At 39.6% G+C, this 26,860-nt stretch overlaps 1 pseudogene; it reads left to right on the top strand.

Moving 5' to 3' along the window:
* LOC131075292 (NAD(P)H-quinone oxidoreductase subunit 1, chloroplastic-like) lies at positions 1 to 25,388 on the top strand (annotated as a pseudogene).
* Positions 25,389 to 26,860: the final 1,472 nt, after the last annotated feature.

Raw genomic sequence — 26,860 nt, 5'->3', positions numbered from 1 at the left:
ATGGTTATTAATATAGCAGATCTCGAAGAACAAGCTATCAATTTATTTTCAAGAGAAATTTCTAGTCTTATATGGATTCTAATCGACATAATTATCCTTCTATTGGGAATTACAATAGGATTATTAGTTATTGTATGGCTCGAAAGAAAAATATCTGCAGGAATACAACAACGCATTGGACCTGAATACGCTGGTCCTTTGGGAATTATTCAAGCCTTGACGGATGGAATAAAACTATTGCTAAAAGAGGATATTATTCCATCTAGGGGGGATATTTGGTTATTTAGTATTGGACCAGCGGTAGTGGTCATACCTATTTTTTTAGGCTATTTAGTAATTCCCTTTGGTCGCCACATGATTTTAATGGATCTTAGTATAGGTGTTTTTTTTTAGATTGCAATGTCAATTATTGCTCCCCTTCGACTACTTATAGCAAAATATGGCTCAAATAATAAATATTCTTTTTCAGGTGGTCTCCAAGCTGCTGCCCAAGCTATTAGTTATGAAATTCCTTTAGCTTTATGTGTGTTATCTATATCTCTACGTGTGATTCATTGGAATATGAGTTTCATTTTCCCCCCTTTTTAGTTATTAGTAGAAATAAAAAGAGGGAAAAATAGAAGTGAATGGGATTCCTTCATTGCGATAAAAAAACTAGATAGTCATATGGGTAAGTGCACCAAGATGGTGAACAAAAAGGGGGGTATAAGTGGCCCTTTTTTTTTTTTTGGTTCTGAAAACAGGTAAACCTGAACTTCAAAGAGCTATTTGAAGGTCATGCACTAAAAACTAGGAGTTGAAAAAAGAATAAGAATTGTAGTACTCTGAATCTAGTTTCTAAACTACTAATTTTTTAAAAATTGGATAATATTAAGAGGGTCAAAACTTTCACGCACGAAAAACTGTTCCTGATTTAAAAAAAAAAATATAACATAGCTATTTTCGTGCATTGCACAAAATATATAGTTAGATTTAGTAATTTGCAAAACCTTTGGTAGGATGATAGGTAAGAGTGAGATCTAGAAGTTGTGTATTTTTTGTAATTTTTCATCTAGTATTTTATTTTTTATGATTTTTGGAAGTGACCGCATCCTGAAAATTTGGTACCTGTTCGTGCGCTGGGCATAACTTGCATCAAAATAATCAAAAATGCATTTAAAAAAAAAAAAGTGTATAGAATCTAGTGTAGAACAATAATATATAATTTATTTTGAATTTGGTCAAGTATATCAAAAGTTATTAAAAAAATGGTAGACATATGTCTGTGAGGACTGTCAAGGCACTAATAAAGAAAATTAAAGTTTACTATGCTAATGTTGTCAAAAAATTAAAAAAATTATATGGTCAGAAAACTAAGAAGATGTGTGAGATTATGGTGGTAATTTTAGAGATACCCACTTCATCATTTGTAAACCTAATGACGATGAAGTCAAGAAATCATGGTGGAGGATGAAAAAACGTGTAAAGGAACAAAAAAGGGGGGGAAATGGGCTTGCAAGCCTTAGGGTCATTTTCCAACCCTCTTACCAAGGCAAAACCTGGACGGGTTTTGGAGAACCAAAAGTACTATTTGCAGTTCTTCATAACCCGTACGGGTTATGAAGAACTAGAAGCATTTTTTTGGTTTCACAAACCCGTATGGGTTATGAAGACATAATAATGTATGCTTGTAAACTTAGCATTTACTACACATGTTTTAGACATACCTAGATAATATTTGTTTATGTATGTATATATGCATATTTATAGTTATATATACATATATTTATATAGATATATGTATATATATTTGTATACATGCATGTACCTCTTCTTTTCCTCTCTCTCTCTCTCTCATCTTACTTACCCCATCATTGTCTTTGTCTATTTTGAGCTCTAATTATCTTCCTTGAGTTCTATCTCATCTCTCTCCCCCTCACGCTTCTCTATTTTTTTATTCTCTCACCCTTTTCTCCTTCTTGTTCTCTCTCCACCTCATGTCTCTCACCCTCTCCTCCTCCTCTCTCTCTCTCTCTCTCTCTCACACACACACACACACACACACACACAATCCTATTTTATTCTCACCCTCTCCCCGTTCTCTCTCTTTCTCTCCCCCTCCCTCTCCCTCTCCCCCCTCTCCGTCCCCCTTTTGTTATCTTAAATCTCCCTTTCTCTCCCTCTCTTTATCCTATTCTCCCCATCTCTGCCCTCCCTCTCCCTTCCTCTCTCCCTCTCCTTTTCCCAATCTCCCTCTCTCTCCCTCTTTCCCTCCCCCTCTCCTTCTCTCCCTCTCTCCCTCCCCCTCTCCTTGTCTCCCTCTCCTTTTCCCAATCTCCCTCTCTCTCCCTCTCTCTCACCCTTTCCTTTTCCCAATCTCCCTCTATCTCCCCTCCCTCCCTCTCTCCCTCTCCCTCCCTCTCTCCCTCTCCCCATCTCCTTTTCCCAATCTCCCTCTCTCTCCCACTCCCCCTCTCCTTTCCCCAATCTCCCTCTCTCCCTCCCCCTCTCCTTCTCTCCCTCTATCCCTCTCCTTTTCCCAATCTCCCTCTCTCTCCCTCTCTCTTTCTCTCTCTCCCTCCACCTCTCCTTCTCTCCCTCTCCCCCTCTCCTTTCCCAAATCTCTCTTTTTCCCAATGTCGCTCTCTCTCCCTCTCCCTCCACCTCTCCTTTTCCCAATCTCGCTCTCTCGCTCTCGCTCTCCCCATCTCCTTTCCCCAATCTCCCTCTCTCCCTCCCCCTCTCCTTCTCTCACTCTCTCCCTCTCTCCATCTCCCCCTCTTCTTTTCCCAATCTCCCACTCTCTCCCTCTCCCCCTCTCCTTTCCCAAATCTCCCTCTCTCCCTCCCCCTCTCCTTCTCTCCCTCTCTCCCTCTCTCCCTCTCCCCTTCTCCTTTTCCCAATCTCCCTCTCTCTCCCTCTCCCCCTCTCCTTTCCCCAATCTCCCTCTCTCCCTCCCCCTCTCCTTGTCTCCCTCTCTCCCTCTCCTTTTCCCAATCTCCCTCTCCCTCCCTCTCCCTCTCCCTCTCCCTCTCCCTTCCTCTCTCCCTCCCCATCTCCTTCTCTCTACCTCTCCCCCTCTCCTTCTCTCCCTCTCCCCCTCTCCTTTCCCAAATATCTCTTTTTCCCAATGTCCCCCTCTCTCCCTCTCCCTCCCCCTCTCCTTTTCCCAATCTCACTCTCTCCCTCTCCCTCTCTCCCTCACCCTCTCCTTCTCTCCCTCTCTCCCTCTCTCCCTCTCCTTTTCCCAATCTCCCTGTCTCTTCCTCTCCCCCTCTCCTTTCCCCAATCTCCCTCTCTCCCTCCCCCTCTCCTTCTCTCCCTCTCTCCCTCTCCTTTTTTCAATCCCCATCTGTCTCCCTCTCCCTTCCTCTCTCCTTCCCCCTCTCCTTCTCTCCCTCTACCCATCTCCTTTCCCAAATCTCTCTTTTTCCCAATGTCCCTCTCTCTCCCTCTCCCTCCCCCTCTCCTTTTCTCAATCTTGCTATCTCCCTCTCCCTCTCTCCCTCCCCCTCACCTTCTCTCCCTCTCTCCTTCTCTCCCTTTGCCAATCTCCCTCTCTCTCCCTCTCCCCCTCTCCTTTCCCCAATCTCCCACTCTCCCTCCCCCTCTCCTTCTCTCCCTCTCTCCCTCTCCCCCTCTCCTTTCCCCAATCTCCCTCTCTCCCTTCCCCTCTCCTTCTCTTTGTTGGTATTTTGGTATGGTTTTGTCATTGATGTCAACACCTACTAATACACCTTCTTTGGAGATCTAGCAACATTCACCAGCAAGTAGTAAACTATGCAACAATTACTGGTATATGGTTCACGGACATGATATATTATTCACCGGTACCTCGAATGATATGGAAGACACTTGGTAATATCAAAGACATCATGTGGACATTCTATTTTGAATAAATAATCATTGGTATATTCATATTTGCATATTTGCTTTTACCGACAAATAGGTCTAGGTTATCTAGGGTTACACCGGCAGGTTTGTCTTTTCCAGATCAGCATGGCACACTATGGAGATGATTTATTATTGTTGTAAATGCATTAAGACGACATGTTTAATCGGTTATTGCATTGGATATTATATTGTTTGTAAAATGTTTTTATTGTAAAATCTTGTAGAGCCGACCTACTAAAATTGGTCTTAGGGTATGGTATAAATGTAAGATCTTATTTGTAAGATCAAGTGTGGAATGCGAAAAAGAATTAAGTGAAGGTATATGCGAGATCAAGTAGGGATATACACGAAGACATCATTTGAAGGTGAAGTTAGGTTTTTGTAGAAGCATATCAGCATTACACTGAAACTGAATCCAGCATATGAAGATGCTATTTTGTGCAGTACATTCTTATTGGATTTAACCATCCAACTATAGTCAGTGTGACTCCCATTTTGTGATTGAGCAGTGAGCTCTAAGTTGTTGGCCTTTCTGCATGTGTAGACCCCATTTATGTACACTTACTATCTACAATAGTATCATTTGATTGTGGGTAAGTTTTCCCATCGTGGTTTTTCCCCTTACAGGGTTTCCACATACAAATATTGGTGTCATGTGTTGTGGATGACTTTATATTTATGTTTCATGCATTAATCCTTACCGGTATAGCAATTTACTGTTAACACTGTCTATCGGCACACTTAACTGGTTTACCGGTATTAAGCATTAAGTTGGTTAATAAGTTTTTGGTTTGAATTTATTTGACAACTAATTCACCTCCCCGTCTTAGTTGTCTCTGGGACCTAACAATTGGTATCAGAGCTAAGTCCTCTTTTTGCAGAAGTTTAACAGCTTGAGGAGATCCAATGTCTACTAATTATTCCAGGAAGGACAGTCCTAAACTTGATGGAACCAACTATGGGATATGGAAGATCAGAATGGAGACACATTTTAAAGACATCTGGGAAGTTACTAAGAATGGTTATACTACTGCTGTAGCTGGTCAGACTGCTCCAACTACCTTAGCTAAAGATGAAGAAAATGATTGTAAAGCAAGAGAAACACTTTTGAGCACATTATCAAATCAACAAATCATGGGATTATCTGATAGGTCTACTATTAAAGCTATTTGGGATCATTTGGAAACACTGAGTGAAGGATATTCCACAGTCAAAATTGAAAAGTTTGAAAGCTTTTGAGTCAGGTATGAACATCTGAAAATGGAAGAAGATGAAAGGATTTATGCTATTATGGAAAGAGTAAATGAAATTGTTTTGGGTATTAAATGTTGTGGAGGAACCTTGAGTGAGGATGAAATTGTTTCAAAAATCTTAAGAGGTTTGCCACCGGCATATAAAATGAAGGTTACTACTATAAATGAGTTAAGAACAATGCCTAATACATTAGTAACTAGGGATACATTGATTGGAAAACTTTCAGCCTTTGAAATTGAGGAATTTGGTCCTGTTTCTATAAAGACTGATTTGGCCTTTAAAGCATCAACATCATCTGCTCCATCATTTGACAAATCAGACTAGAGAGCCTTTTATGCAAGAGAACTTGAAGAATCCAGAAAGGAGAATGAAGAGCTTGAAGAGCTTGAAGCACTATTTGTAGTGAAAATGCCAAAAGGTCCAATTGGAAGTAAGTATGAAGGTAAAGCACCCTTTAAATGTTCTAATTGCAATAAGATTGGTCATATGGCTTCAAGATGCCCTGATAGACATGCTAGACTAAGAGAAGAAGCTAGAAGAACATACAAGCCTAATCTTGAATATCAAAGATACAAATTTAAGAAGAACAAAGATAAATCTTGTTACATTGCTGATGAAGGTGTGACTGATGATTCTGATGAGGATCCAACAAATAATGGATGGGTTTTTGTTGCTATAACAGAAAATCAACCGACACCTACTGCTCAACTGGTAGAACAAGCCCTAGTGGCTAAAGTTGAAACAAAGGATGAATGGATTATTGACTCAGGATGCTCACATCATATGACTAGAGACAAAGGTAAATTCTTGAACTTTCAAGAATACAATGGAGGTTTAGTAAGATTTGGAGATGACATAGCCTGTTCAATCAAAGGTAAGGGTTCAATATCTTTTGATGGTAAACATAACACTGACAATGTCTACTATGTTGAAGGATTAAAGCATAATATTTTAAGTGTTGGTCAATTAGTTGAGAAGGGATTTTAGTTACAATTTAAAAATGGAAAATGCAAAATCATGAATAGAACTGGTTTGGAAATTGCAACCGGTAATCAGACTAGAGGCAATATCTTTCATTTGAATAACAATGAAAAGGCATGCTTAATTGCACATATAGATGAAAGTTGGTTATGGCATAAGAGACTATGTCATGTAAATTTTGATTGCATGGTAAAAATCAGTACTTCTAAGGCAGTTAGAGATCTACCTAAAATTGTGAAACCTCAGAATATAGTTTGTAAGGGATGTCAATTTGGAAAACAAGTTAGAGCTAGTTTCAAAAGTATTCCAGAAAAATCCAATAATGCTCTTGACTTAATTCACATTGATTTATGTGGTCCAGCTAGAACAAGAAGCTTACAAGGTGATAGATATTTCATGCTAATTATTGATGATTCTTCTAGAATGTGTTGGGTTAATTTTCTCAGAGAGAAATCAGAAGCACTTGGTAAGTTCAAACTATTCAAAGCAATGATTGAAAATGAAACCGGTAAGAAAATCAAATGTTTAAGATTAGATCAAAGAGGAGAATTCACATCTAAGGACTTTAACACATTCTGTGAAGTGAATGGAATCAAAAGACAGTTATCAACACCTTGGACACCACAGTAGAATGGAGTTGTTGAAAGGAAAAATAGAACTATCTTGGATGCAACTAGAAGTATGTTATTAGAAGCAAATCTACCACATGTGTATTGGAGAGAGGCAGTTAGCACTGTTGTCTATACATTCCACAAAGTTCACATCAAAGGTGAAACCGGTAAGACCCCTCATGAACTATGGTTTTGTAATACTCCTACTCTTAAGTATTTTAGAATTTTTGGAAGTAATGTTATATTAGAAGAGATGAGTATATTGGCAAATTTGATCCTAGAAGTGATGAAGGAATATTTCTTGGTTATTCATCTAAGAGCAAGGCATATAGATGTTTTAATAAAAGATTGCAAAAAATTGTTGAGAGTACAAATGTAAAGATTGATGAACAATTTAGAGGAACTTCAAGGTATATAGACTCTGAACCGGCAACAAAAATTGTGACAAATGAACCTATACTGAATCCACCGGTACAAAATGAAGATCTAGTTACCCCGGTATCATCAAAAGATTCCACAATAATTGAAGAACAACAACAAACTAAGACACCCCAGTATGTAAGATTGAATCATTCTGAAGATCAGATAATTGGAAACAAATTCAAAGGAGTTATGACAAGAGGAAGATTGGCAAATGAAGAGGTATGTCTTATTTCTCAAATTGAACCATCATCTATCAATGAGGCATGTGAAGAGAAATTTTGGATTAAAGCTATGGAAGAAGAATTAGGACAAATTAAGAAGAATAATACTTGGACATTAGTTCCCTGACCTAAAGATAAAAATGTAATTGGAACTAAATGGGTATTTAGAAACAAACTTAATGAAGATGGTAAGGTTGTTCAAAACAAAGCAAGACTAGTGTGTAAGGGATATTCTCAGAAAGGAGTTGATTACAATGAAACCTTTGCATTGGTAGCCAGAATTGAGGCAGTTAGATTATTCTTGGCTTTTGCAGCTCACAAGGATTACAAAGTTTATCAAATGTATATTAAATGTGCATTTTTGAATGGAGATCTTGAAGAAGTATATATTGAACAACCTGATGGATTTTCTTTGATAGATGACAATGATATGGTTTGCAAGTTAAGAAAAGCTCTATATGGATTGAAACAAGCCCCAAGAGCTTGGTATGCAAGATTGGATAAGTATCTTTTAAAGATTGGTTTTACTAAAGGAAATGCAGATAGCAATTTATACTACAAAGTAACTAATGATGACATCTTGATTATTGAAGTATTTGTTGATGATATAATCTTTGGAGGAAAATATGGATTATGTAAGGAATTTTCTCTTGAAATACAACAAGAATTTAAAATGTCTATGATTGGAGAAATAAAATTCTTTTTAGGTTTGCAAATTTCTCAGACTGATAAAGGTATATTTTTGAGTCAATCCAAGTACTTGAAAGAATTGCTAAAGAAATTTGGGATGGAGAACTCTAAACTGGTAAGAACACCTATGACTACAAATGACAAATTATCTCAAAGGGATGAATCTACACCTGTTAATCCAGCTAGATACAAATCTATGATAGGAGGTTTACTGTATTTGACACAAACCAGGCCTGATATTATGAATGCAGTATGTATTGTTTCTAGATTTCAGAGTAATCCTAGGGAAAATCATGAATCAACAGTAAAAAGGATTTTTTGGTACTTACAAGGAACAACAGATCTTGGATTATGGTATCCTAAAGATAGAAACTTTGATCTATGTGTGTACACAGATGCAAACTGGGCTCGAGATATAGATGATAGAAAAAGCACCACTGGAGGAGCATTCTTTCTTGGAAAGAGATTAGTTTCTTGGTTGAGTAAGAAACAGAGTTGTACATATTTATCAACAACAGAATTAGAATATGTTGCAGCAGCAACTAACTGTACACATGTATTATGGCTTAAGAAATTGTTGAAAGACATAAAGGTAAAATGCAATGAACCTATTACTATATATTGTGATAACACTGTAGCAATTGATATATCTAAGAATCTGGTATTACATTCTAAAACAAAACATGTTTCTATCAAACTAAATTTTCTAAGGGAAAAAGTTGAAGAAAAGGAGATAAAACTAGTTTATGTGAATACTAAAGAACAACTTACAGATATTTTCACAAAACCTTTGCCCAAGGAGACTTTTGAGTATCTCAAAGATTAGCTTGGAGTCATACCTCCACCGGTAGAGACTTAGATAGTTGATGATTGTCATCAACTAGCATAATTAAAAAGACAAATCTTTTATTCTGGTATTTGATGAGGAAGCTACTTCTCAGGGGGAGTAGTTGGTATATTGAATTGCTTGGTATTTTGTATGAACTTGACTTTTTGTGACTTTGGCATTTGATGTCAAAGGGGGAGAGATATCTATGGAAAAACACATTATCCTTTTGGGGAGAGATTTTGAAAAACACATTTAACGAGAAATTGGTATGAGAGATTGGTACTGTTACTCCCAGGGGGAGAAATGGAGATTGTTGGTTTTTGTATTTGGCATTTATGTTTTGGCACTTTGATGGTTTTTCCATCTTGTGTTGCCATCAATGCCAAAGGGGGAGATTGTTGGTATTTTGGTATGGTTTTGCCATTGATGTCAACACTTACTAATACACCTACTTTGGAGATCCAGCAACATTCATCGACAAGCATTAAATTGTGCAACAGTTACTAGTATATGGTTCACCGGTACTTGGAATGATATGGAAGACACTTGGTAATGTCAAAGACATCATGTGGACATTCTATTTTGAAGAAATAATCATTGGTATATTCATATTTGCATATTTGCTTTTACCGACAAATAGGTCCAGGTTATCTAGGGTTACACCGATAGGTTTATCTTTTCCAGATCAGCATGGCACGCTATGGAGATGATTTATTATTGTTGTAAATGCATTAAGCCGACATGTTTAATCGGTTATTGCATTGGAAATTATATTGTTTGTAAAATGTTTTTATTGTAAAATCTTGTAGAGATGACCTACTAAAATTGGTCTTAGGGTATGGTATAAATGTAAGATCTTATTTGTAAGATCAAGTGTGGAATGCAAAAAAGAATTAAGTGAAGGTATATGTGAGATCAAGCAGGGATATACATGAAGACATCATTTGAAGGTGAAGTTAGGTTTTTGTAGAAGCATATCAGCATTACACCAGTACTGAATCCAGCATATGAAGATGCTATTTTGTGCAGTACATTCTTATTGGATTTAACCATCCAACTGTAGTCAGTGTGACTCCCATTTTGTGATTGAGCAGTGAGCTCTAGGCTGTTGGCCTTTCTACATGTGTAGAACCTATTTATGTACACTTACTATCTGCAGTAGTATCATCTGATTGTGGGTAAGGTTTCCCACCACGGTTTTTCCCCTTAAAGGGTTTCCACGTACAAATATTGGTGTCATGTGTTGTGGATGACTTTATGTTTATGTTTCATGCAATAATCCTTACCGGTATAGCAGTTTACTATTAACACTGTCTACTGGCACACTTAACTAGTTTACCGGTATTAAGCATTAAGTTGGTTAATAAGTTTTTGGTTTGAATTTATTTGACAACTAATTGACCCCCACCTCTCAATTGTCTCTGGGACCTAACACTCTCCCTCTCTCCCTCTCTGCCTCTCCCCCTCTCCTTTTCCCAATCTCCCTCTCTCTCCCTCTCCACCTCTCCTTTCCCCAATCTCTCTCTCTGGCTTCCGCTCTCCTTCTCTCCCTCTCTCCCTCTCCCCCTCTCCCTCTCTCCTTTTCCCCAATCTCCCTCTCTCTCCCTCTCCCCCTCTCCTTCTCTCCCTCTCCCCTCTCTCCCTCTCCCCCTCTCCTTTCCCCAATCTCCCTCTCTCCCTCTCCCTCTCCTTCTCTTCCTCTCTCCCTCTCCCCCTCTCCTTTTCCCAATCTCCTCTCTCTCTCCCTCTCCCCCTCTCCTTTCCCCAATCTCCCTCTCTCCCTCTGACTCTCCTTCTCTCCCTCTCTCCCTCTCCTTTTCCCAATCTCCCTCTCTCCCTCTCCCACTCTCCCTTTCTCTCTCTGCCCCCCCTCTCCTTCTCTCCCTCCCTCTCTCCCCATCTCCCTCTCTTCCTCTCTCCATTTCTCCTTCTGCTTTTCCCAATCTCTCTCTCTCTCCCTCTCCCCCTCTCCTTTCCCCAATCTCCCTCTCTCCCTCCCCCTCTCCTTCTCTCCATCTCTCCCTCTCCTTTTCCCAATCTCCCTCTCCCCCTCTCCCTCTCCCTTTCTCTCTCCCTCCCCCTCTCCTTCTCTCCCTCCCTCTCCCTCCCCTCTAATCATCTCCCCCCTCTCCTTTTCCCAATCTCTCTTTCTATCCCTCTCCCCCTCTCCATTCGCCAATCTCTCCTTTTCCCAATCTCCCTCTCTCTCTCTCTCCCTCCCCCTCTCCTTTTCCCAGTTTATCTATCTCCCTCTCACCCTCCCCCTCTCCTTCTATCCCTCTCTACTCTCTCCCTCTCCCCCTCTCCTTTTCCCAATAATGCCTCTCTCTCCCTCTCCCCCTCTCCTTTCCCCAATCTCCCTCTCTCCCTCCCTCTCACCTTCTCTCCCTCTCTCCCCTCTCTCCATCTCCCCCCTCTCCTTTCCCCAATCTCCCTCTCTCCCTCCCCCTCTCCTTCTCTCCCTCTCTCCCTCTCCCCCTCTCCTTTCCCAATCTCCCCCTCTCTCTCCCCTCTTCCCCTCTCCTTTTCCCCAATCTCCCTCTCTCCCTCCCCCTATCCTTCTCTCCCTCACCTCTCTCCCTCTCCTTTTCCCATCTCCTCTCTCTCCCCTCCCCCTCTCCTTTCCCCAATCTCCCTCTCTCCCTCCCCCCCTCCTTCTCTCCCTCTCCTCCCTCCTCCTTTTCCCAATCTCCCTCTCACCCTCACCCTCTCCCTTCCTCTCTCCCTCCCTCTCACTCCCTCCTCTCACCTCCCCCTCCTCTTTCCCAATCTCTCTTTCTCTCCCTCTCCCCCTCTCCTTTCCCCAATCTCTCCTTTTCCAATCCCCTCTCTCTCCTCCCTCTCCCTCTCTCCTTTCCCCAATCTCCCTCTCACCCTCCCCCTCTCCTTCTCTCCCTCTCTCACTCTCTCCCTCTCCCCCTATCCTTTTCCCAATCTCCCTCTCTCTCCCTCTCCCCCCTCTCCTTTCCCCAATCTCCCTCTCTCCCTCTCTCCCTCCCCCTCTCCCTCTCTCCCTCTCTCCCTCTCCCCCTCTCCTTTCCCCAATCTCCCTCTCTCCCTCCCTCTCTCTTTCTCTCCCTCTCTCCTTCTCCCCCTATCCTTTTCCCAATCTCCCTCTCTCTCCCTCTCCCCCTCTCCTTTCCCCAATCTCCCTCTCTCCCTCCCCTTCTCTCCCTCACTCCCTCTCCTTTTTCCAATCTCCCTCTCTCCCTCTCCCTCTCCCTTTCTCTCTACCTCCCCCTCTCCTTCTCTCCCTCCCTCTCCCTCCCTTTCTTCATCTCCCCTTCTCCTTTTCCCAATCTCGCTTTCTCTTCCTCTCCCCCTCTCCTTTACCCAATCTCTCCTTTTCCTAATCTCCCTCTCTCTCCCTCTCCCTCCCTCCCTCTCTCCCTCTCTCCCTCTCCCCCTCTCCTTTTCCCAATCTCCCTCTCTCTCCCTTTCCCACTCTCCTTTCCCCAATCTCCCTCTCTCCCTCCCCCTCTCCTTCTCTCCCTCTCTCCCTCTCCCCCTCTCCTTTTCCTAATCTCCCTCCCTCTCCCTCTCCCCCTCTCCTTTCCCCAATCTCCCTCTCTCCCTCCCCCTCTCCTTCTCTCCCTCTCTCCCTCTCTCCCTCTCGCCCTCTCCTTTCCCCAATCTCCCTCTCTCCCTCCCCCTCTCCTTCTCTCCCTCTCTCCCTCTCTCCATCTCCCCCTCTCCTTTTCCCAATGTCCCTCTCTCTCCCTCTCCCCCTCTCCTTTCCCCAATCTCCCTCTCTCCCTCCCCCTCTCATTCTCTCCCTCTCTCCCTCTCTCCCTCTCCCCCTCTCCTTTTCCCAATCTCCCTCTCTCTCCCTCTCCCCCTCTCCTTTCCCCAATCTCCTTCTCTCCCTCCCCCTCTCCTTCTCTCCCTCTCTCCCTCTCCTTTTCCTAATCTCCCTCTCTCACTCTCCCTCTCCCTCTCCCTCTCCCTTCCTCTCTCCCTCCCCCTCTCCTTCTCTCCCTCCCTCTCCCTCCGTCTCTTCATCTCCCCCTCTCCTTTTCCCAATCTCACTTTCTCTCTCTCTCCCCCTCTCCTTTCCCCAATCTCTCCTTTTCCCAATACCCCTCTCTCTCCCTCTCCCCCTCTCCTTTCCCCAATCTCCCTCTCTCCCTCCCCCTCTCCTTCTCTCGCTCTCTCCCTCTCCCCCTCTCCTTTTCCCAATCTCCCTCTCCTTTCCCCAATCTCCCCCTCTCCTTTCCCCAATCTCCCCCTCTCCCTCCCCCTCTCATTCTCTCCCTCTCTCCCTCTCTCCCTCTCCTTTCCCCAATCTTCCTCTCTCCCTCCCCCTCTCCTTGTCTCCCTCTCTCCCTCTCTCCCTCTCCCCCTCTTCTTTTCCCAATCTCCCTCTCTCTCCCTCTCCCCCTCTCCTTTTCCCAATCTCCCTCTCTCCCTCCCCCTCTCCTTCTCTCCCTCTCTCCCTCTCTCCCTCTCCTTTTCCCAATCTCCCTCTCCCTCCCTCTCCCCATCTCCTTTCCCCAATCTCCCTCTCTCCCTCCCCCTCTCCTTCTCTCCCTCTCTTCCTCTCTCCCTCTCCCCCTCTCCTTTCCCCAATCTCCCTCTCCCCCTCCCCCTCTCCTTCTCTCCCTCTCTTCCTCTCTCCCTCTCCCCCTCTCCTTTTCCCAATCTCCCTCTCTCTCCCTCTCCCCATCTCCTTTCCTCAATCTCCCTCTCTCCCTCCCCCTCTCCTTCTCTCCCTCTCTCCATCTCCCTCTCCCCCTCTCCTTTTCCCAGTCTCCCTCTCTCTCCCTCTTCCCCTCTCCTTTCCCCAATCTCCCTCTCTCCCTCTTCTTTTCCCAATCTCCCTCTCTCCCTCTTCTTTTCCCAATCTCCCTCTCTCCCTCTCTCCCTCCCCCTCTCCTTCTCTCCCTCTCTCTCTCCTTTTCCCAATCTCCCTCTCTCCCTCTCCCTCTCCCTTCCTCTCTCCATCGCCCTCTCCTTCTCTTGCTCCCTCTCCCTCCCTCTCTTCATCTCCCCCTCTCCTTTTCCTAATCTCTCTTTCTCTCCCTCTCCCTCCCTCTCTTCATCTCCCACTCTCCTTTTACCAATCTCCCTCTCTCTCCCTCTCCCCCTCTCCTTTCCCTAATCTCCCTCTCTCCCTCCCCCTCTCCTCCTCTCCCTCTACCTATCTCCCTCTCCCTCCCTCTCTCCCTCTCCCCCTCTCCTTTTCCTAGTTCTACATAGCCCGTATGGGTAGAACTAAGGCCAAAACTTCTAATTCTACATAACCCATACGGGTTATGAGAAATTGTGAACATTGACATATAGGTTTCCATAACCCGTACAGGTTATGGGAAAATTGTTATATATTTTAGTCCCAATGGCCTAAAAAATAGTATTGCAAGTTCTTTGAAGGCCCCACTACTTTTGCACATGATTTTCTGGGATAGTAACAGCCAGGTTTTCATTTTCTTTTGTCACTTTTGCTTTGGAATGATTGATTTTTAAGTTATTTTATAATTGCTACTTTAGATAATAACAAAATCATGATCACTTGTTGTTTTTTTTCTTTGATTATGATTTATTTGTCTTGTATTTTGGTTTTTTTTGAAGTTATTTTATTATTGTTACTTTAGATTATAAGAAAATGATGATCATTTCTTTTTTTTTTGCTATTTGATTGTGGATTGTCATCATGATGTTATGTGTAGGACAATGGGAAAGAATAAGAGAGGAACAAATGAACAAAGAGAGGCAGCAAATGAAAGACAAAGGGAGCATATGAAGAGATTATGTGAAGGTACGTCATCTAATGCACCTAATGAAAGTGATGAACATTCAATAATTGAAATTGATATGATTAATGCACAAAATCAAAATGATCAACATACACCAATTAAAATACATATGATGAATGCACGTAATGAATGCAATGAACATACACCATTTGAAAATGATTTGGTGAATGCAGATGTTAATGAAATTGAAGAAGATATACCACTTGAATTTGATGTGATCAATGCACATAATGCACCTAATGAAAATGAAGAGCATGCACCAATCTTAACACCTCTTAGAATAATCCATAGAAAACCAAAGTTCCTATTAGATATTGATGAAAATATTGTGAAGCCAATGCACGATAAAATTTCCAAAAGAACTTGTAGAAGAACGGTTAGAAGAATATGGAATAACTATTTTGAAAACTTAAATCAAAGTGGAAGATGCCAATTAGTTGTTGAAATGATAAAAAATCTGAAATTTAGAGAGACAATAAAAATTTTGGGGTTAAGAACATCCGAAAATAATAGTGAAAGAACCATTGTGAGAAATCTTTTTGATGCATACCAAGCCATTTGTTCAAAATCACGCACTAAAGATGCTAATGTTACTTGTCATGTCCTCACATCAACCATAATGGGACAGGAAATGAAAAAATCTCGTTTAATAAGCAAAACAAGCAAGTCATTAAGGATAAGTAGAACCACATTACACTATGCCTTAGAGAGGTGAGGGAAAATTGAGGATCCTAACAATAATTCTCTTTGGTCATTCTCTGGTAGACTCCCACACAAGGACAAGGTGGTTGTTGATGCACTAAGAACGTTAATTGAGATATTTTGGCATGACAACACAAGGGTTTCACCCAACCAAAGAGATGTTATTAGAAGGCGAATTGGAATTAGTAATTGTGAGCCATATCCAAAACACTATTTAGATACAACTCAAACACAATTTTATGAAAGGTTTCTTCAAAGCTTTCCTCAGATTAAAATTAGTCAAAGATTTTTTGAGATGACAAAACCATTTTATGTTAAAATTAATCATGCACGTACTACATGTTGTTGTAGGGTCCATGTTGAATTTTCCATGTATTATGATATTTATCGCCATATCTATTGTACTTTGCACACTAATGATGTTTTGCAGGAATGTGGTCTACAAGCACCTCCTAAGTCACTGAGAGAATTTATTTCAAGTGTACTATGTAGATGAGATGATAGGTGCATTTATTATAAGATGGTGTGTTTGAGAGGTTTTTGTCCTACATGTGGTGGTTTGCAACAGTTGCATAGATGCCTACATCTAGATAGCACACATGAAATTGGTAAGGAACTAGTTTCTATTAAAAAAAATAAGTCAATAACATATGGTGTTAAAGATGGAAAATAATTAAAGAGGTTTGAGTTAGTGAAAAGGGATATATGTGTAACTGATTTTATGAAGATGTTTCAAGAGAAACTAGTATATGAGTACATAGGTCACACACATAGAGCTAGATGATTAGATGAGCAATTCAAGTTGTGTAAGGACACTTTCCCCCTTAGCACTATTGTCTCTGTCATTGATTTTGCTAAGAATTATACACTAAAGCTGCAAAATGAAGTATAATCTATGTATTACCACTCTACACAAGTTACAATTTTTGTACACATAGCATTCATGCATGCACATAATAGCACCGAGGAGGACAAAAAGGTTATAAGAGAATATCACTTCTATATCAGTGATGATCATACACATTCCTCAGAGTTTGTGCAAGGATGGTTTATAGTCTTCTATGATAGTTTAAGGGAAAGAGATATAAGATACAACCAACACTTAATATGGTTGGACAATTGCACCGCACAATTCAAGAATGCAAGGATGTTCTACTGGTTGACTAGGATGCATGTGACAAGTGGTGTGCAACATTTTTGGAATTTCATTGAGGTAGGGCATGGAAAGGGAGAGCATGATGGTGTGGGAGCATGTGTGGAAAGAGCTCTTACCAGAGAGGAATTGAAGTACGAAGGTGGTGCAATGTTAATAGATGCAAAAACAATTGTGCAATGGTGTAGCTCTATGATGGGACCAGGTAATGCAAATAAGTCTATGGTTTCTAGATATTTTTGGTTAATAAGTGAATCTAACATTGCAAACTATCTAGATTGTTGTAAACTTACTGGATCAAGTGACATGCATTCATTTAGAAGTTCAAATGCAACATCACTAGTTATTTATACTAGACATATTGCATGCTTTTGCTCTTCGTGTATGCATTTTTTGTGGGATGAATGTGAATCAAAAGAGTGGGTTGACCAATGGTCTTGTATACCTTTGCAAACCCTAGATACATATCAACTTCCTAGAGCACTACAAATGAACTGGATTGAAGCATCAGTGGATTTTGACCATGTAACAGACATAGTTGAACCAGGTAACTTAGGTTGCAACGTGCTACAATTTTAAGCATAATTTATTAGTATTAACTTATGTTGATTTTGGTATTAACTTATATCCTTCTATTCAATGTAGGTCATGTATATGCAGTTATTACGGATGAGAACAATGAAGAAGGAACAAATTACTTTTTGTGTCGTTGTATTGAGGCCAAAAAGAAATTGACTTCTACAATGGTTGATGGAGAGGGTATTGAGTACCCAATAGGATCCGTTGTTGTGACAGGGACATGGCTTAGAAGGTACCACGTTGTTGTGTCGAGTTGTATTGAGACCTCTTAAACTCATTTATTTAGCAGTTGTTGTATTGATTTTGGCATTATTCTTCTATAAAATGCAGGTACCCTATCAAAAATTCTAATACCTGGTTGTTTGAGGACTTTGAGACACATAGACATATTCTTCATTACTCAAACCTTCTTGTTGCAACAAATATTCATTTGATTAAATATCGTGGTAGACCTCTTAACAAGGACTTGTGCAAAGTTCATGAATCAGACCATGAGGCAATACTTGAGACACTAAGGGTTAGAGCTGATCCAAAAGGTTCACTTGATTGATTTTGGGCCATCTAGAAGAATAATTCTACAATATGGTAGAATAATTTTGATAATTTTGTATATATCTTTTGCGAAACGTTGTAACTTCGCATTTTTGGATGTGCTCTACATGCATATGAGCTGTAATATGCATATGAGCTATAACGTGCATATGTAGATGCCAAATTTTGTATATAAAAATATCAATGAGTTGTAATGTGCATATCTAGTTGCTAAATTTTGTATAAAAAAACAACAATGAGTTATAATGTGCATATCTAGATGCTAAGTTTTGTATAAAAAGACAACAACGAGGTGTAATTTACATATTTAGATGCAAAATTTTGTAAATATAAATAGTAATGAGCTTGATAGTTTATATAAGATGGCAAATTTTATATATGAAAGTGTCCATGGGGCTGATTTGTAAATTTTCAATATGAATATGCAATTTTTTTTTCCAAGTGTTTTGGGAAAGTTTTGAGTTATTATTGAATTACTCTATTTGAAGGGCTAGTACAAATAGTCTGAATCTGAGATAGGATTTTGGTAGGTGGTGACAACATGACCTGATAGGTTCAAATGGATCGTCCATAAGTGCCACAGTCTCCGAGTTACGCTATGTCAAAGTTTGACTGTTTTTTCCGCTTTGAGCGCTCAAGGGAAAACGTTGCTATAAGGTGGCTCATAATGATCAGACATCTTGGGTAGAAAGACAAGGGCATGCCTAGCATAAACTAGGCCATCCAGACATGCTCACGCTAATGGTTAGTTCCCATGACAAGCAGAATGAAAGATGCACTATTGTGCCACCTCTCACTGACAACTTTTGACGGTTTTTGATGCAACAGAAAAAATCTCACCATAAGAAAATGGAATTGAGTTGCCCAAAACCGAGATAGGATTTTCGTAGGCAGTGACAACATGACCCCATAGGTTCAAATGGATCGTCCATAAGTGCCATGGTCTCCAAGTTACGCTATGTCAAAGTTTGACCATTTTTTCCACTTCGAGCGCTCAAGGGAAAACGTTGCTACAAGGTGGCTCATAATGATTGGATGCCTTGGAGAGTGAGACAAGGGCACACCTAGTGTAAACCTAGCCACCCAAATGCACTTGCATTGACGGTTCATTGCCATGACAAACAGAACGAAAGATGCACTATTTTGCCACCTCTCACTGACGATTTTTGATGCGATAGAAAAAATCTCACCACAAGAAAATGAAATGGATTTGCCCAAAACTAAGATAGGATTTTGTAGGCATCGATAACATGACCCCATAGGTTCAAATGGATCGTCCATAAGTGCCACGGTCTCCAAGTTACACTATCTCAAAGTTTGATCATTTTTTCGCTTTGAGCGCTCAAGGGAAAACATCGCTATGAGGTGGCTCGTAATGATCAGATGCCTTGGGGAGAAAGAAAAGGGAACACCTAGTGTAAGCCTAGGCACCCAGATGTGCTCACACTGACGGTTCATTCTCATGACAAGAAGAACAAAAGATGCACTATTTTGCCACCTCTCACTGATGGTTTTTGATGCGATAGAAAAAATCTCACCACAAGAAAATTAAATGGAGTTGCCCAAAATAGAGATAAGATTTTGTAGGCAGCAATAACATAACCCCATAGATTCAAATGGATCATCCATAAGTGCCACAGTCTCCAAGTTACGCTATGTCAAATTTTGACCATTTTTTCTGCTTTGAGCGCTCAAGGGAAAATGTCGCTATGAGGTGGCTTGTAATGATCAGACGCCTTGGGGAGAGAGACAAGAGAACACCTAGCATAAAACTAGCCACCCAAACATGTTCATGTTGATGGTTCATTCCCACAACAACCAGAACAAAAGATGCAGTATTTTGCCACCTCTCATTGATAGCTTTTGATGGTTTCTGATGCAACAGAAAAAATCTCACCATAAGAAAATGGAATTGAGTTGCCTGTAACTGAGATAGGATTTTGTAGGTAGTGATAACATGACCCCATAGGTTCAAACAGATCATCTATAAGTGCCACGATCTCTGAGTTACACTACGTCAAAGTTTGACTATTTTTTTCGCTTTGAGCGCTCAAGGGAAAACATCGCTACGAGGTGGCTCGTAACAATCAGATGCCTTGGGGAGTGAGACAAGGGCACACCTAGCGTAAACCCAACAACCCAGATGTGCTTGCACTGATGGTTTGTTCCCATGACAAACAAAATGAAGGATGCACTATTTTGCCACCTCCCACTGACAACTTTTGACGATTTTTGATGCAACAGAAAAAATCTCACCACAAGAAAACGGAATCGAGTTGCCCAAAACTGAGATAGGATTTTGTAGGCAGCAATAACATAACCCCATAGGTTCAAACAAATCATCCATAAGTGCCATGGTCTCTAAGTTAGGCTACATCAAAGTTTGACCATTTTTTTCGCTTTGAGCGCTCAAGGGAAAATGTCGCTACGAGGTGGCTCGTAACGATTGGATGCCTTGGGGAGAAAGACAAGGGAAAACCTAGTGTAAACCCAACCACCTGGACATGCTCGTGCTGACTATTTGTTCCCACAACAAGCAGAATGAAAGATGCACTATTTTGCCACCTCTCACTGACAGCTTTTGACGGTTTTTGATGCAATAGAAAAAATCTCACCATAAGAAAACGGAAATGAGTTGCCCAAATCCGAGATAGGATTTTATAGGAAGCGACAAAATGATCCCATAGGTTCAAACGGATCATCCATAAGTGCCACCTGGATGCGCTCACACTGACAATTCATTCAACTCTTCTTCTATAGGTGATTAAATGATGAACTTCACTCCATAAGCATGAAATGTCTTAATTGGTTCTTGAAATGATGAACTTCACTCCATAAGCACGAGTTTATGAAATAATAACTTCACTCCAGTCTCTTCACGCATGAAGGACTCAAAGCAAATTCACTCAATCAAAATACATAATATCAACATTAATGGTATCAGTACTTGGGTATACACAATATGAGCAATAGATAGTTTAAAAGTATACACCATATGAGTTACAAGTAATAAACAAATTGGATTACATTTCAAGACATATACACAACTAAAAAATTTGATCGCATTTCAATAGCAAATAACTAAGTTTCAGGAATATCATGTTTCATATATATCAATGAACAAGTTGGATCAAATATCAAGTTTCATATATATCAAAATGAACAATAATCATGTACATATATCAAAAAATGGCATAGATGCCAAACCAATAATAGTTACAAAAATGTGGCATGTGCCATGTCTGTCAAAGTCGATATATGCATATAAAAATGTCGAATATATAAAAAATTGGCCCTTCAATGACCACAACTATAACTATATGTCTCTATCCGTATCTATGACTGTGGTGGATCATCAAAATCGAGCCTCTTCGAAGCAGTACGTGGCTGCAAAAGGACAATTCAAATGTCTAATTAGATATATTTTCTCAATATAACATCAAAATAACTAAATACTAAACTCTAAATTGTTTGAAGTTGAAATGTTGATTACCTCATCTTTGTCTTCTACAATTTGGTGAGGCTGAGGATCCGTGGGATGTCTTGCAAGAGGCTATAACTGTTAAAACAACATTAATACATGTTAATGACATATATGTCAAATAACACATAATAACTAAAAATGAATAGACTAAAAAACTAAAGCATACCAGAGCCTCAGATGGATGTGTTGTGGTCGTAGAAGGCAAAGTCACAGATGAATCAGTTACGACCATTTCCTATATCCATGGTAAGTGATCCAAAAGGAGTTAACTAGACGGTTTCAACTCCATTGTGCACTTAGTGAAAAGGATTTGATCTAAGACAGACATACCTTTTGCCTTGGTCGTGTTGGATCCCAAAATATACATGTAGGGCTTCTACTGAAATGGAATGGTATAATAACAGTAAGAAGTTTGCAAGGGGCATGTAATAGTTTAAAGACAGTCATACAAGTTAATAACCCAAAGTTGTTGACAAACTAGATAAAATAAATATTTTTAACATATGTAGAAAAAATGCACACCGAAGCCTCGTATAGTTCTCCTATAACCTTGGGAGGCCTTGTCGAATCTGATGCAACTATTACCATTTCTTGTATAAAAAATGACAACATATGATATAGACATAAAAGGATTTAGTTATTTTGAACAAGCAAGAATGCAATCCAAAGTGAATATGAAGCTATCACCTCTTCCCTTTGCTGAACCTCATCGACATCAGGTGCATTCATTAATTCCGTAAACCCCATATGTTTTTGTATATAGAACAAATAAATTAAGTGCATTTATCAATATCTACATATACATGTTTAATCATAATACATTTCAACAATTGAATTTAAATTGTAGTGAATTACCTTCTATCATTTGGGTGTCCAAGAGGATATCTTTTTCTACCTCAGAGTGCTAGAGGATGGCTTTCTCACACGAGATGTCCTCGAGGCAGGTGGAGTAAACTAATGGAAAAAAATTAACATAAGGGAAAAGAGCATGTATTTAATATATCACTTAAGTAAAAAATATATAAATCTAAATGGTACTGCATAGCTATCTTGGCCAAAGTCAATGGCTGAAAGCATGATATCATCAAGTTAGGATATCTTAGCCACTAATAAGCCCTACAAAATATCAATTAATGATACATATAATTAACAAAATATATTTTTAATCCAATGTATTATTATATTTTTAACAAATTTACAAATCTTTACCTTTGGTGGCGAAACTACTTGTGACTGTGGAGTCGACTGAACAGTATGTGGTGTACTCCCACCACCTATTGCACCCTGCAATGCATTTTATTTATATGTCAATTTAAATTTTTCTAAAAATAAAAATTCATTTCTTTTTATAAGATTTAGTCACTTAATTGATAACAAGTCATAAACAGAATTAAACACACTTGTGTCTAATAGAGAGGGTACAACATATTAAGCAGTTCATCGGTGAGGGCCACATCCTCTACAGTGGAAGCATGGCATCTACTCCCACAACATGTACACAAATGAGATGTCCCACCATCCTCATCTGCGTCAGTGTCTACACCAGAACATACACCCTGGCAGGTGGGGCACATATGCTGAATGGGCTGGCTTGTGCCAAATGATGCAAGAGGTGTTGTTGATGAAGGAGGTGCCACTGAGGAAGGAGGTGCTACTGATGAAGGAGCTGTCATTGATGAAGGAGGTGTTGTAGGTACTGGTACATCCTCTGCTCTGACCAGTTGTGTCCCATGCTGAACAATGACATCAATCAATGATGCAGCTTCCTGAAGAGTCTGTAATTCCATAGACTCCTTCAAGGATATAGGTATAGTGACATGAACCATGGGTTTAGGAGCTGTACGCCTCCTATTTTAGGTATCTACCACCCTATGGGCCCTAGGTCTATCCTGCGTGAAGCCTCTCCCTCTACCCTGAAATTGTTGGATGTCAAAGTAATTCGACTTCTCACTGAGGATAAACTCACAATACAACTTTCTCAAAAAATATAGAGGCACCTCCCAATTATTACAAGGTGGTTGGTCAAAGACCATATACCACCTATCCCAAAAAGCATCTTTCAACATAGCATGAACACATCAATGTATAGGAAACTGAGTCGTATTTAGTTCTAGGTTGTTATTGGTAACAGGATCGGTGAAAAGAGCACATATGTTAGCTTTAACTATGCCCTTTTTCTTCACTTGATCATATGACAACCCATCGGTATAAAATGCTCGACATCTATCCCTCCATGAACCCCATTTCGTAACCTCCCTAGATACCTCATTTGCACTATTAGCCATTGTTTCTAGTGTTCTGGCAAGGGTTGAGTGGTACTCAAGCTTAGGGGTCCTCAACCTATTCACCAATATAGAAATTTGGGCACTATTTTGTGTAAGCCGATTGATGAGATCCTCTTGTGTGGCATCTACATGATCTAATGGAGGACATGGAGGGTTTTGGAGTGGTGGTGGTTGTTGAGGAGCAACATTTTCAGGATTTTGAGGGTTTTCTTGTTTCTCTTGTGCAATGTTAATAGGGTTTTCTTGTGTTGCTTGTGCAAGAGGAGGTCTTTGTTGTCTATTTCATTTTTGGGGATTGCTTGAAGAATCTGACATCAAATTAATAAAAACAAAAGTTAAATCAATTAAAAAACCCTAATTTGATTAAAATGCAAAGAAAAATAATCGAACAAATCAAATCTTACTTGTTCGATGGGGTGCCATTGTTGAAAATTGCTTTTGATGACGAGAAAATAAAAAATTGTTGCAAACCCGTGCGGGTTCAATGCTTTTTTTTGCTTCTCCTTGCTGTTGTTCCACGGGTTTTGGTGTTGAAAATGGCCAAAACCCATGGCCTAAACAAAAGAAATATGTTTCTCAAAACCCGTACGAGTTTTGAGAAACGTTAATTTTTTTTATTTAAAAAAAATGTTCCTCAAAACCTGTATAGGTTTTGAGGAACTTTTGGTTTTTTTAATTGTTTTTTATCTAGGCTTGGTGTTACCAAGCCTAGCACGTTTTTGAAATTTTAGAACCCGTATGGGTTATGAAAAATTTTGTTTTTTTTTGGCATGTGGCCACTTTCCTGTTCACCATCTTGGTGCACTTACCCATATGGGTGAGATCAAATAGTTTACAAATCTTGCAGTAAGATGATTAAGTCCCATCCCCCATGTACAAGAGTGGGAGCATGCATAATCAGTGAAAATTGTGTACCCCAGTTCATATATTAGCCATTGGGGCCCAACAGTGGGGAGGCAAAGGAAAAAAGTATGAAGTTAATGTCTTATATACCAAAAATCAATCAAAGGTAGATGGTGAGAAACACCAAGATATAAAAAAGATTTGTGAAAAAAAAGAAAAAAAGAAACTAATATCTAGACCAGAGAGATTTCCATAGAAATGGGATAACAATAAGGACTTGACATTGGTAGGGATGATCAAGTAGTACTTCTCTAGAACCTCGATCTAGAATATCTTTCTATCTACTTAAAAAAAATGGCTATCCAGAATGAAGTAATCCTTTCCACAGTTTTCTTTCTCCCATAAAAAATAACTGAAGGTTGAGATAGGTTCAAAAGCTCCTATTATTTGTAGCAGATGGAATCTCATTGGTTCGATTTATGAATATTATGGTGCTTTTTTATTCTGTTCTTTATTTCTTAATGACCATTAAGAAGCCATATGAAGTGAAAGTTTCACGTACGGTTTTGGAATAGAGATGAAAACAGTGATGTTTCTGTCGACTATAATTATCCAGTAGTTCAAGTACAATTGATATAGTTGAAGCACAATGCAGATATGGTTTTTTAGGATGGAATTTGTGGTGCCAACCTATAGGGTTTCTATCTTTTTTCATCTCATCTCTGGCAGAATGTGAGAGATTGCCTTTTGATTTACCAAAAGCGGAAGAAGAATTGGTAGCGGGTTATCAAACTGAATATTCGGGTATCAAATTTGGTTTATTTTATGTTGCTTCTTACCTAAATCTATTAGCTTCTTCATTCTTTGTAATAGTTCTTTACTTGGGCAGATGGAACTTATCAATTCCATTCATACCCATTCTGGAACATTTTGAATGGGATTCTATTTCTGGAATTAACGGGGTTGTTAATATAACAATCGGGATCCTAATTATATTAGCTAAAGCCTATCTATTCTTATTTATTTCTATTACGGCAAGATGGACCTTGCCTAGGATAAGAATGGACCAATTATTGGATCTTGGGTGGAAATTTCTTTTACATAGCTTTGGGTAATCTATTACTAACAGCTTCTTTCCAACTTATTTTTTTGTGACTAACTCTCTTTTTCTTCATGAAGAGGTTTCCAATATATCCAAATTTGATGGATCAAATCTATGAAGAGAAAGAAATTTCTATGAAATGATTATTCAAGGAGATTTTACACATGTTCTCCATGGTAACTGTGTTTATGAATTATAGTGAACAAGAAATACAGGCTGTGAGATACATCAGTCAAGGTTTTATGGTTACCTTATATCACATGAATCGTTTACCTATTACTATTCAATATCCCTATGAAAAATTGATTCCATCATAACGATTTCGTGTGAGGATCCACTTTGAATTTGATAAATGTATTGCATGTGAAGTATGCGTTCGTGTATGCCCGATCAATCTACCTGTTGTGGATTGGAAAGTCAGAATATATATTGGGAAAAAATGATTGGAAAATTCTAGTATTGATTTTGGAATTTGTATCTTTTGTGGAAATTGTGTGAAATATTGCCCTACAAATTGTCTGGTGATGACTGAAGAATATGAACTTTCGACCTATGATCATCATGAATTAAATTATGATCATATTGCTTTAGGATGTTTACCAATATCAGTTGTTGAAGATTTAACAATTCAAACAATTCTGAGCTGAACATATTAACTTAGTATGTCTGAAGAAACTATAGACAAATTTTATGTTTTAATCACTTCTACGATTGTTCAGATTGAGCTCCGATCAAAGAGTATCTGATAGATAATTTTTTTTTTTTGACAAATCGGGAATTAATAATATTCCATTAATAATGTCACATGTGTGATTGATCAAAATCTATTATTGATCTACAGATTAATTAATCAGTGCCCATATCAAATGAAATTATAAATCCAATATAGCATATAGGTAAATGGGGTAACTTTTTATTTAGTGAATGCGAGGAAATAATATTCAAACTTATTGTATACATAATGAATTGACCTGAATCGATATATGATCTTCTTTTGGCTCCTCTAACGCTAAGTCTTATATTTGGAGGTACACGAGTAGTATTACTTACTAATATAATTTATTCCGCTCTTTCATTGGGGCTAGTTCTTATTTGTTGGTGCAGGAGCACCCTTGAAAGGGATCCCACGATTTGTTTTTTATTATGTTCTTGCTTCTTTATGAAGCCATTGTATATAAAATAAAGAGCCATGTGTTCATTGGTCCTAGTTGGGTCCTAGTTGAGGTCTTAGGGTCATAAGTCAAGATTGAAATTTTCTTTAAAATAAAGGGTATGTGTGCCTTTGAGGTGTTTAGGGGTCCTTCATGGCATGATGGTGTCATTAGATTATCCCAATGTGGGCCTAGGAGTCAAGAAAAGAAACATTGAGAAAGTTGCTCAAAAGTTGCAAAAGTTACATGACAACTTTTAAAAGTTGTCAAGCAACTTTTCCACCTAGAGGTAAAAAATCTTTAGGTTAGCATGGAAAACCCTAATATGGGCACATAGACCAAGGAAAGGGTAGTATAAGTAGTTGCAAACCCTA

This window comes from Cryptomeria japonica, chromosome 11, assembly GCF_030272615.1.
Source record: "Cryptomeria japonica chromosome 11, Sugi_1.0, whole genome shotgun sequence".
In the NCBI taxonomy this organism is placed as follows: Eukaryota; Viridiplantae; Streptophyta; class Pinopsida; order Cupressales; family Cupressaceae; genus Cryptomeria; species Cryptomeria japonica.
Note: the sequence above shows the minus strand (reverse complement) of the source record. Positions and strands in the feature narration are given on the sequence as shown.